The sequence below is a fragment of the Vulpes vulpes genome, unplaced genomic scaffold (assembly GCF_048418805.1).
Source record: "Vulpes vulpes isolate BD-2025 unplaced genomic scaffold, VulVul3 u000000690, whole genome shotgun sequence".
Lineage (NCBI taxonomy): Eukaryota > Metazoa > Chordata > Mammalia > Carnivora > Canidae > Vulpes > Vulpes vulpes.
Window position 1 is genome coordinate 690,161 of NW_027325818.1, and position 12,755 is coordinate 702,915.

A 12,755-nucleotide genomic window follows, 5' to 3' on the forward strand; every position below is an offset into this window, starting at 1 on the left:
TCCACCTCCATACCCATACTGTAGTCTATCCAGAACATCAGGCCCAACAGGCCCAGCTACTAACCCAGTTCATCTTCCCCTATATGCCCTATAGGGATGGACATGAATGTGAGCACACTCCTAGGAATGGGTGTTTCTATAGTTCCTCAGAACTTGACCCCATAGACAGCAGCATGGAATAAGGGGCCACTCCTAATTCCTGGTACTCCCTCCTCCCACCATGTATACTTGCTGTCATCCTGGACTCTCCCAGATAGAAAATCACGACCCCACTGTCTCCTAATGCTACTGTGTGCTGCTTGTCTACCTCAACCACTCCTTACTCCCTTCCTTAAAGTCCAATGAAGTATGTTATCAAGCCAGAATTTAGTTTTTGTTGTTGTTGTTGTTTCTTTCTAATCAGGAAAAGGATTTGCCCCCACTTTGGGAATACCACTGAACAGCAGACCTAGTGCCCAGAGTCCATGTTTCTAATCAATATTTACTCTTGGAGTCTAAAGTACAGGCTTTTACAAATACACAGAAACAAATGGGTGTGCAAGTGGGAGAGGGTCCTGTGGGGAGTTACTTATCCCCTAAACATCTTTTAGGTCCATCTCCATACCCGTCAGGGTCCCTGGCATTCTTTGTGAAGGAGGAAAAATTGCATGAAAAAAAAAGGAGCAAAGATTTCAGTTTTCCCTAATTTAATCTGTGAATTCATTACCATCCCAATAGAATCTCCACAGGAATTTTTTGTGGAATCTGACAAACTGATTTGAGCAAGGATATGTAAAGAATATGCACAAGAAAAGCTAAAACAATTTTTTTTGGGAAATGCAGTGAAGGAGAATTTATTATACAAAATATCAAATCTCTAATAATTAATAAGGTACAGTATTGGCTCAGAACTAAACAAATAAATGAGTGAAATAGAATAGAAAGTCCTCAAACCAACACATGTAAAGATATTAAATAAGTAATATTAGTGGCATTTATAAGCCAGAGCTGAATGGATGAGCTATTCAATACAAAGTATTGGAACAACTGGCTTTTCATTTGGAAAAAACTAGATCTCTAACCATATACTAAATACACCCGCACACATGCAATTTTGGATAGCTCAAACAACTAACTATAAAAAATAAAGCATATCTATAACTACAATAAAAATATGTAGATGCATATATTTGTGACTTTGGTGTAGAGAAATCCTTTTTAAACAACGCATACAACACAAAAGGCATAAAAGCATGATTGATACATCTGAATCTACATCAAAAAAAATTTCCTAGACAAAAGACACCATCAATAAAGGTAAAAGACAAATGATAAACTGGGAGAAATATATTATTTGCAATATATGTATTAGGTCAAAAGTTAGTATCTCTCTCTACGTATATATGTTAATATATATTTAAAATATCTATATCTATCTATTGATTCTGTAGATCCATAAAAAAGGCAAACCATCTTAAGGAAATATGGCAAGGTATTTGGTCAGTCAATTCAGAAGGAGAAGTACAAATTGCCAATGGACATTTGAAAAAATGCTTGACTTCTAGTACTCAAGGAAAAGCAAATGAAAACAAACATCAGATACCATCTTTCACCCATCAGGTTGGTAATTAAACATCTGATTATATCGAGTGTTGACATGGAGGTGAACAAAACTGCTATTCTCATACTCTACTGGGCAGATTACAGAATTACTGGCAGAAATTTGGAAGCATCTATTAGTATGTAAAATGCATGTCCCCTATACCCAGCAACTCCATTTCTTAGCATCTATCCTAAGGAAACTCTTGCACATGTACACAAATGTTTATTGAGTGGATGCTTATGGAAATAATTGGCCATCACAATTTAGAAACAAGCTAAGTTCATAAAATAGGTAAATAGTTAAATAAGCTGCTGAGAGTCATACTCTGCAAAGTTATGTAACATTTTAAAAGATTAAGTCTGGATTTCTCCTTCTGGGAAGACAGTAGATATACATTTCCTTATTCCTCCCACTAAGTAAAACTACAAACTAAAAACTAAGTACAACCCAAAGCCCTCAACATTATAAATAAATCAACACAGAAGACTCTGGAAGGTGGAGGGAAGAAGGTACAACAGCAAGAGACCTCAGAACTCTAGGAATGACATGGTGGTATGTTCCCTGGATTTCTGTTTTGCTTTGTATATCTCAGAGCTGAAGCTCAAAAAGCCTGCAATCTGGAGCCACCAATGGGTGGAGACAAAACTAAAACTAAAACCAAAACCAAATAGCCTGTGCCTCTAACCAAAGGACCAGAAAAGGAGGTAGACTAGCAAGGCAGAGAATTTAACTGCTTTCCTTTAGGCAAGTATCCTAGGAAGAAAAAAATGTGGCCCCATCTTCAACCCCATCTGGGGATGGGGAAAGGGAAAACATGGACTTAAACCCTTGCTAAGCTGTAGCTAGGCAACCCAAACCTCCCTATGGGGGTGGTGTCAGACAAGACTGAGTGGGGAGCTGGGATAGACCTCCCAGACGGAAAATCAGCAAGGATATAGAAGAACTCAGCAACACCTTCACCCAACAGGATCTAATGTGACATTTATAGAGCACTCCATCCAACAACAGAATAATACCCATTCCTTTCAAGTGCCCATGGAACACAGACTATGTTAGACCACATCCTGTGTTATAAAACAAACCTCGACAAATTAAGCAATGAAAATAAAACAGAATGTATTCTGTAACCATGATGGAATACAACTAGAAATTAATGACAGAGAGATTGCAGGAAAATGTCTAAACACTTGAAAACTAAACAGCACAGTTCCAAATAACTCACGGGTCAGAGATGAATTCTCAAGAGAAATTTTAAAAATACACTGACCTGAATGAAAATGAACATACATCACAGCAAAATGTGTGGAATGCAACTAAAGCAGTGTTCATTAAAGGGAAATCTATAGCACCAAATGCTTATACTAGAAAAGAGAAAAGTCTCAAATCAGTAACCTAATTTCCTACCTTAAGAACTAGGAACAAATGAGCGACAGCTTCTCATGATGGCAGACCCAAGAGATAAGGCGCTCTTCAGGACTACCTCAAGAAGCTGCTGGAGCAGAAGGAGATCGATGGCCATCTCAAGGAGTTAAGGGAACAATTAAAAGAACTTACTAAGCAGTATGAAAAGTCTGAAAATAATCTGAAGGCCCTACAAAGTGTTGGGCAGATTGTGGTGAAGTACTTAAGCAACTAACTGCAGAAAAATTCATTGTTAAAGCTACAAATGGACCAAGATATATTGTGGGTTGTCATCGACAGCTTGATAAAAGTAAGCTGAAGCCAGGAACAAGAATTGCTTTGGATATGACTACACTATCATGAGATATTTGCCAAGAGAAGTGGATCCATTGGTCTACAACATGTCTCATGAGGCTCCTGGAAATGTTTCTTATTCTGAAATTGGAGGACTATCAGAACAGATTCAGGAATTAAGAGAGGTGATAGAATTACCTCTTACAAACTCAGAATTATTCCAGCGTGTAGGAATAATACCTCCAAAAGGCTGCTTGTTATATGGACCACCAGGTACAGGAAAAACACTCTTGGCTCGAGCTGTTGCTAGGCAGCTAGACTGCAATTTCTTAAAGGTTGTATCTAGTTCTATTGTAGACAAGTACATTGGTGAAAGTGTTTGATCAGAGAAATGTTTAATTATGCCAGGGATCACCAACCATGCATTATTTTTATGGATGAAATAGATGCTATTGGTGGTCGTCGGTTTTCTGAGGGTACTTCAGTTGATAGAGAGATTTACAGAACTTTAATGGAGTTACTGAATAAAATGGATGGGTTTGATACTATACATAGAGTTAAAATGATCATGGCTACAAACAGACCAGATACACTGGATCCTGCTTTGCTTTGTCCAGGAAGATTAGATAGAAAAATACATATTGATCTACCAAACGAACAAGCAAGATTAGATATATTGAAAATCCATGCAGGTCCCATTGCAAAGCATGGTGAAAAAGATTATGAAGCAATTGTGAAGCTTTCAGATGGCTTTAATGGAGCAGACCTGAGAAATATTTGTACTGAAGCAGGTATGTTTGCAATTCATGCTGACGTTGTAGTACAGGAAGACTTCATGAAAGCAGTCAGAAAAGTGGCTGATTCTAAGAAGCTAGAGTCTAAATTGGACTACAAACCTGTGTAATTTACTGGGAGGTTTTTGATGGTTGCATGACAGATACTGGCTTAATGTAAAAATAAAGTTAAGGAAAATAATGTATGTATTGGCAATGATCTCATTAAAAACTTATGAATAAAAATAAGTATGGGGCAGCCCCGGTGGCTCAGCGGTTTCACGCCGCCTTCAGCCCAAGGCCTGATCCTGGAGACCTGGGATCAAGTCCCACATCGGGCTCCTTGCGTGAAGCCTACTTCTCTCCCTGCCTGTATCTCTGCCTCTCTCTCTCTCACTCATGAATAATGAATAAAATCTTTAAAAAAATAAGTATGAATAACATTGTAAAAATTAGTAATTCAGTAATTCTACTTTTAAGATTGATAAAGAAGAAATTTGTATGTTTGTTAATGTTGCATTTATTGCAGCAAAAGTTATGAGTATGTTGAAGCTTTTCGTATTTGCTGTGTGAGCATGGATAAAGAAGATGTGGTTTATGTATACAATGGAATATTACTCAGCCATTAGAAATGACAAATACCCACCATTTGCTTCAACGTGGATGGGACTGGAGGGTATTATGCTGAGTGAAATAAGTCAATCGGAGAAGGACAAACAGTGTATGTTCTCATTCATTTGGGGAATATGAATAATAGTGAAAGGGAATATAAAGGAAGGGAAAAGAAATGTTGGGAAATATCAGGAAGGGAGACAGAACATAAAGACTCCTAACTCGGGGAAACGAACTAGGGGTGGTGGAAGGGGAGGAGGGCGGGTGTTGGAGGGGAATGGGTGACGGGCACTGAGGTGGACACTTGACGGGATGAGCACTGGGTGTTTTTCTGTATGTTGGTAAATTGAACACCAATAAAAATTAATAAAAAAAAATAAAAAAAAATAAAAAGGTAAAAAAAAAAAGAACTAGACAGTGGGGGTGGACACATACCACTCTGAATGTACTAAATCCACTGAAAAGTTCATTCTAAAAATGGTGAGTTTTACATTATGTGAATTTCACCTCAATTAAAAAAAAAAGAATGTGAAAAAAAAAAACATTGAAGGTAGTTGAAATAGTACAAGAGAGCATTTCTTATGACTTACTTTTTATATCATTTGTTTTCCTCATCCTAAAAAGTTGAATAAAATGTTTGATTCAGTTCTAAAAAAGACAAGAACCAGGAACAAAAGAGCCAAACAGAGCCAAAGCAAACAGAAGACAGGAAATTAAAATAAGAGGAGAAATCAATAAAATTGAAAACAGGAATAACAATTAGAGAAAATCAATGAAACAAAGATCTGGGGCTTTGAAAAGATCAGTGAAATCTACAAACTCTGGTAACACAAAGAAAAAAGAGAGAAAACAGAAGTTTCTAATATCAGGAACCAAACGAATATCACTGCAGAACCTTCAAAAATCAAAAGGATAGTAAGGAAATAGAATAACTCTATACATTCTGAGAATTTTGATGAAACCAACAAGTCCTTGAAAGACATGAACTCCCAACATTCACTCGATAGGAAATAGATGATTTGAATAGCCCTATAACTATTAAGAAAATTGAATTCATAATTTTAAACCCCCCCAAAAGAATTTCCAGTTTCACTGGAGAATTCTACAAAATGTTAATACCAATCGTAGGCAATCTCTTCCAGAGAATAGGAGAGGAGAAAAAGCTTCCCAACTTATTTTATGAAATTACTGTTATCTTTTTTTTTTTTTTTTGGAGAGCGAGAGCGTGATGGGGGAGGAGAGAGGTGCAGAGGGAGAGGGATAGGGAGAGAGAATCTTAAGCAGGTTCATGCTCAGGATGGAGCCTGACGCAGGGATTGATCCCATGATCCTGAGATCATGACCTGTGCTGAAATCAAGAGTTGGACTCTTAAGTGATTGAGCCACCCAGGCATCCCACCCCTGAAACTACTATTATCTTGATGCCAAAACCAGATGACAGTCACACACACAAAAAGAAAACTATAGACCAATATCCCTCATGAATAAAGAAGCAAAACTTCTCAACACGACAACAGCAAAAGAATTTAGTAATATGTAAGAAGTGGGGTCCATTCCAGGGATGCAAGACAGTTTCAATATCTCAAAATAAATCAATGTAATCCACCATATTAACAGGCTAAAGAACAATTACATAATTATGTCAGTGCAGAAAAAAAGCACTGAACAAAATCCAGCACCCATTATGATTAAAAAAAACAAGAGTCTTTCAGAAATGGGAAAAGACAGGAATATCCTCAATGCGAAAAAGAACATCTATTAAAAAAACTTATAGATAACACTAAACTTAATGGTGAAAGACTGAATGTTTTCCTCCTCAGATGAGGAACAAGGCAAGGATGTACTAAAAAGAAAACCACGGGCCCCTAATGACTTAGGCTAAGTCACCAAACCAGAGCTTAATATGTAACCTAACTGTACTTTCAAGCTCCCCAAGAAATGTAGTCTTAACCAATCAGTCAGGAATTTTCTGATCAGCACTAATGGGGTAATTTTCTCACTGGGTTCTCCATTCCACAAAGGAAGATGAGGTAATCCATTAAATAAGAGTCCTTGCCCTTCCCCTCCTAAGGTACAGTGAATTTGCCCAAAACAATATTTTCCTTTCTTTTGATAGTAACTTCTTGTCCTATGCTCCTTCCTTCCTATAAAAACCTTCCATTTTGTGCAACTCCTCAAAGTTCCCCTCTATTTGCTAGGTGGGATGCTGCATGATTCATGGATCACCTGAGAAAGCCAATTTGATTTTCAAATGTACTGAGTTGATTTTTTTTTCTGTAACAGATGTCTGCCTTCACTATTCTAATTCAACATCATGCTGGAAGGTCTAGCCAGTATAACCAGGTAAGAAAAGGAAATGAAAGGCATGCAAATTGAAGAGGAAGAAATAAAACTATCCCTGTTTGGAGATGACATGGTGTTGTATGAACAAAATCCCAAGGAGCTACAAAACAATTCCTAGCACTAATAAGCAAGTTCAGGGAGGTTGTAAGATACAAAATAAGCATAGACAAATAAATTGTATTTCTATACACTAGCAATGAACAAATGGATGCCAAAATTAAAAATACAATACCATTTACAATTTCTCAAAATACTGAAGTGCAAATATAACAAGATGTGTAGGGCTTGTGCGCTACAAAAAACTACAAAATGCTTGTGAAAAAAAGTTCAAGGAAGATCTAAATAAATTGAGAAATATAGGTTGTTCATGGATTAGAAGACTAGACAGTAAAGATGGCAATCCTATCTCAAACTTCTATACAGATTTAGTGAAATTCCTATCAAAATTTCAGGAGGGTATTCTAGACACAGACAAGGTCATTCTAAAATTTATACAGAAAATCAATGGAGCTAGAACAGCCAACCAATTTTGCAAAAGAAGGAGAAAATGAGAGGCATCGCTCTACCCAATTTCAAAACTTATTATGTAGTTACGATAATAAAGACTGTATGGTCCTGGTCAGGGGATAGATACATAGCTCAATGGAGCAGAGTAGAGAACCCAGAAACATACCTCCACAAATATGCCCAACTCACTCTCAACAAAGTAGCAAAAGTAACTCAATGGAAGAAAGATGGCCTTTTCAAATAGTGCTGGAGCTACTGTACATAGGCAAAACATTGAACCTTGACCTGTGTAGTGAGTTGAATAGTAGACTTCAAAAGATATTTCCACATCCTTATCCCTGGAACCTATAAATGTTATCTTATTTGGAAAATGAGTATTTGCTGATGTCATTAAGTCCAGTCCAGGATCTTGAGATGAGAAGATTATTTTGGATTATTCTAGTGGGCCCTAAATCCAATGACAAATATTCTTATGAAATAGACACAGAGAAGCTGACATGAAGATGGAGGCAGAGGTTGGAGCGATGTGGCTAGGAGATAAGGAAGCCAAGGATTGTTGGCAGAAGCTGGAAGAGGCAAGGAAGGATTTTCTCCTAGAGCCTCCAAAGAGAGCATGGCCCTACTGACACTTTGCTTTTAGACTTCTAGCCTCCACAACCATGAGCGAATAAATTTGTCTTGTTTTAAGCTATCGAGTTTATGGGACTTTGTCATGGTAGTCTTGGGAAACTAATGTAACTTGTTCCATACCTTAAAAAAAATCAACTTAAGGGGCCTGGGTGGCACAGTTGGTTAGGCTTCTGCCTTTTCATTTCAAGCTCAGGTCATGATCTCAGGGTTGTGAGATCAATCCAGCCCTGTGTCAGGCTCTGCACCAGACATGGAGCCTGCTTAAGATTCTCTCCCTCCTTCTCCCTCAGCCCCACTACCCACACGTGCTTGTGCACGTGTGTGTGTGTGTGTGTGTGCACACACTCTCTCTCTTGCTCTCTAAAAAAAATCAACTTAAAACGCCTCACAGGGCAGCCCTGGTGGCTCAGTGGTTTAGCGCCACCTTCAGCCAGGGGCATGATCCTGGAGACCCGGGATCGAGTCCCACATCGGGCTCCCTGCATGGAGCCTGCTTCTCCCTCTGCCTGTGTCTCTGTCTCTCTCTCCCTGTGTTTCTCATGAATAAATAAATAAAATCTTAAAAAAAAAAAACGCCTCACAAACTAACCTTATTGTGGTGATCATTTTGCAATACATATGTGTATCAGATCACCACATTATATACCTTAAACTTATACAACATCATATATCAAATATATCTCAATAAAGCTGGAAAATGCATCAGAAATTTAAATGTTAGATGGAAAACTACATTTTTATTTTTTTATTTTTTATTTTTTTGGAAACTACATTTTTAGAAAAAGAAAATGATTGGAATCTATGGCTAGGTCTTCTTTTTATTTATTTATTTTTTTATTGGAGTTCAATTTGCCAACATAGGGCTAGGTCTTCTACCTAACAATCAAAGCATGACATGAACAGTCAATTCACTGAAAAGGATATATAGATGGCAAGTAAGCACCTGAAACGTTCAGTCACTTGCCATCAGGGACATCCAAGTTAAAACCACAATAAGATATCACCACACACCTATCAGAATGGCTAAGATTAAAAAAAAAAAAGTGATCACACCAAATTCTGGTGAAGATGCCAAGAAACTGGATCCCTCATACATTGCTGATAGGAATGTAAAATGATATGGCCATTTTGTAAAATGGTTTGGCAAATTACTTTAAAAACTACACTTGCGTGGGAGGGGCAAGATGGCGGAAGAGCAGGGTCTCCAAGTCACCTGTCCTCAACAAATTACCTAGAAAACCATCCAATCATCCTGAAAATCTACGAATTCGGCCTGAGATTTAAAGAGAGACCAGCTGGAACGCTACAGTGAGAAGAGTTCGCGCTTCTATCAAGGTAGGAAGACGGGGAAAAAGAAATAAAGACACAAAAGGCCTCCAAGGGGGAGGGGCCCCGCGAGGAGCCGGGCTGAGGCCGGGGTGAGTGTCCCCAGGACAGGAGAGCCCCGTCCCGGAGGAGCAGGAGCTGCACCAACCTTCCCTGCGGAAAGGCCTCCCGGGGAATTGGAGCAGGATCCCCAGAAAGGCGGGGATGCCCTCGGGCTCCCTGGCACAGTAACAGAGGAACTGCGCCCCGGGAGAGTGCGCCGAGCTCCCTAAGGGCTGCAGCGCTCGGCGGGACCCGGAGCAGCTCGGAGGGGCTCGGGCGGCGGCTCCGCGGAGGGGGCTGCGCGGCTCCGGGAACAGCTCAGCGGCGGCGGCTCGGGCGGAGGAAGAAGCTCCGCGCGGAGGGGGCGGCGCGGCCCCGGGAACAGCTCGGAGGGGCTCGGGCGGAGGCTCCGCGGAGGGGGCTGCGGGGCGGGAGCGCGAATCCAACAGCGCAGGCCCCGGAGCACAGGGCGCCGGGACACAGCCCAGGATCCGGCCTCCCCCAGGGACAGGCAGAGGCCGGGAGGGCCCAGAACAGCAAGGACGCTCCTGCCCCGAGCTGAGCAGATCAGCGGCCCCGCCCGGGAGCCCCCAGGCCCTGCAGACGGAGAGCCCCGGAGTTACTGCGGGAGCTGACTCCAGATTCCCAGAGCTGCCCCCGCCACTGTGGCTTCCTCCCGGGGCCTCACGGGGTAAACAACCCCCACTGAGCCCTGCACCAGGCAGGGGCAGAGCAGCTCCCCCAAGTGCTAACACCTGAGAATCAGCACAGCAGGCCCCTCCCCCAGAAGACCAGCGACACGGACCAGTTCCAGGGGAAGTCAAGGGACTTAAAGTATACAGAATCAGAAGATACTCCCCCGTGTTTTTTTTTTGTTGTTGTTGTTGTTTTGTTTTTGTTTTTGTTTTTGTTTTTGTTTTATTCTGTGCTTTTTCTTTCTTTCTTTCTTCTTGATTTCTGATTGCTTCCCCCACCCCACCCCCCGTTTTTTTCTTTTTTCTCCTTTCTTTCTTTTTCTTTCTTTTTCTTCTCTTTTTCCCCTTTTTTTTCTTCTTCCTCTTTTTTCTTTTTCTCTTTTCTTTCCTTCTCTCTCTTTTTCTCCTTTTCCCAATACAACTTGTTTTTGGCCACTCTGCACTGAGCAAAATGACTAGAAGGAAAACCTCACCTCAAAAAAAAGAATCAGAAACAGCCCTCTCTCCCACAGAGTTACAAAATCTGGATTACAATTCAATGTCAGAAAGCCAATTCAGAAGCACTATTTTACAGCTACTGGTGGCTCTAGAAAAAACCATAAAGGACTCAAGAGACTTCATGACTGCAGAATTTAGATCCAATCAGGCAGAAATTAAAAATCAATTAAATGAGATGCAATCCAAGCTAGAAGCCCTAACGACGAGGGTTAACGAGGTGGAAGAACGAGTGAGTGACATAGAAGACAAGTTGATGGCAAAGAGGGAAACTGAGGAAAAAAGAGACAGGCAATTAAAAGACCATGAGGATAGATTAAGGGAAATAAATGACAGCCTGAGGAAGAAAAACCTACGTTTAATTGGGGTTCCTGAGGGCGCGGAAAGGGCCAGAGGGCCAGAATATGTATTTGAACAAATCCTAGCTGAAAACTTTCCTAATCTGGGAAGGGAAACAGGCATTCAGATCCAGGAAATAGAGAGATCCCCCCCTAAAATCAACAAAAACCGTTCAACACCTCGACATTTAATAGTGAAGCTTGCAAATTCCAAAGATAAGGAGAAGATCCTTAAAGCAGCAAGAGAAAAAAAGTCCCTGACTTTTATGGGGAGGAATATTAGGGTAACAGCAGACCTCTCCACAGAGACCTGGCAGGCCAGAAAGGGCTGGCAGGATATATTCAGGGTCCTAAATGAAAAGAACATGCAACCAAGAATACTTTATCCAGCAAGGCTTTCATTCAAAATGGAAGGAGAGACAAAGAGCTTCCAAGACAGGCAGGAACTGAAAGAATATGTAACCTCCAAACCAGCTCTGCAAGAAATTTTAAGGGGGACTCTTAAAATTCCCCTTTAAGAAGAAGTTCAGTGGAACAATCCACAAAAACAAGGACTGAATAGATATGATGACACTAAACTCATATCTATCAATAGTAACTCTGAACGTGAACGGGCTTAATGACCCCATCAAAAGGCGCAGGGTTTCAGACTGGATGAAAAAGCAGGACCCATCTATTTGCTGTCTACAAGAGACTCATTTTAGACAGAAGGACACCTACAACCTGAAAATAAAAGGTTGGAGAACCATTTACCATTCAAATGGTCCTCAAAAGAAAGCAGGGGTAGCCATCCTTATATCAGATAAATTAAAATTTACCCCGAAGACTATAGTGAGAGATGAAGAGGGACACTATCTCATACTCAAAGGATCTATCCAACAAGAGGACTTAACAATCCTCAATATATATGCCCCGAATGTGGGAGCTGCCAAATATTTAAACCAATTAATAACCAAACTGAAGAAATACTTTGATAATAATACACTTATACTTGGTGACTTCAATCTAGCTCTCTCTATACGAGATAGGTCTTCTAAGCACAACATCTCCAAAGAAACGAGAGCTTTAAATGATACACTGGACCAGATAGATTTCACAGATATATACAGAACTTTACATCCAAACTCAACTGAATACACATTCTTCTCAAGTGCACATGGAACTTTCTCCAGAATAGACCACATACTGGGTCACAAATCGGGTCTGAACCAATACCAAAAGATCAGGATAGTCCCCTGTATATTCTCAGACCATAATGCCTTGAAATTAGAACTTAATCACAAGAAGTTTGGAAGGACCACAAACACGTGGAGGTTAAGGACCATCCTGCTAAAAGATGAAAAGGTCAACCAGGAAATTAAGGAAGAATTAAAAAGATTCATGGAAACTAATGAGAATGAAGATACAACTGTTCAAAATCTTTGGGATGCAGCAAAAGCAGTCCTGAGGGGGAAATACATCGCAATACAAGCATCCATTCAAAAACTGGAAAGATCTCAAATTCAAAAGCTCACCTTACACATAAAGGAACTAGAGAAAAAGCAACAAATAGACCCCACCCCCAGCAGAAGAAGACAGTTAATTAAAATTCGAGCAGAACTCAATGATATCGAGACCAAAAGAACTGTGGAACAGATCAACAGAACCAGGAGTTGGTTCTTTGAAAGAATTAATAAGATAGATAAACCATTAGCCAACCTTATTAAAAAGAAGAGAG

General features: G+C 40.1%; 1 pseudogene; it reads left to right on the forward strand.

The window, feature by feature from the left end:
* The first annotated feature begins 3,021 nt into the window (after positions 1-3,021).
* On the forward strand, positions 3,022-4,252 carry LOC112907600 (26S proteasome regulatory subunit 10B pseudogene; annotated as a pseudogene).
* Positions 4,253-12,755: the final 8,503 nt, after the last annotated feature.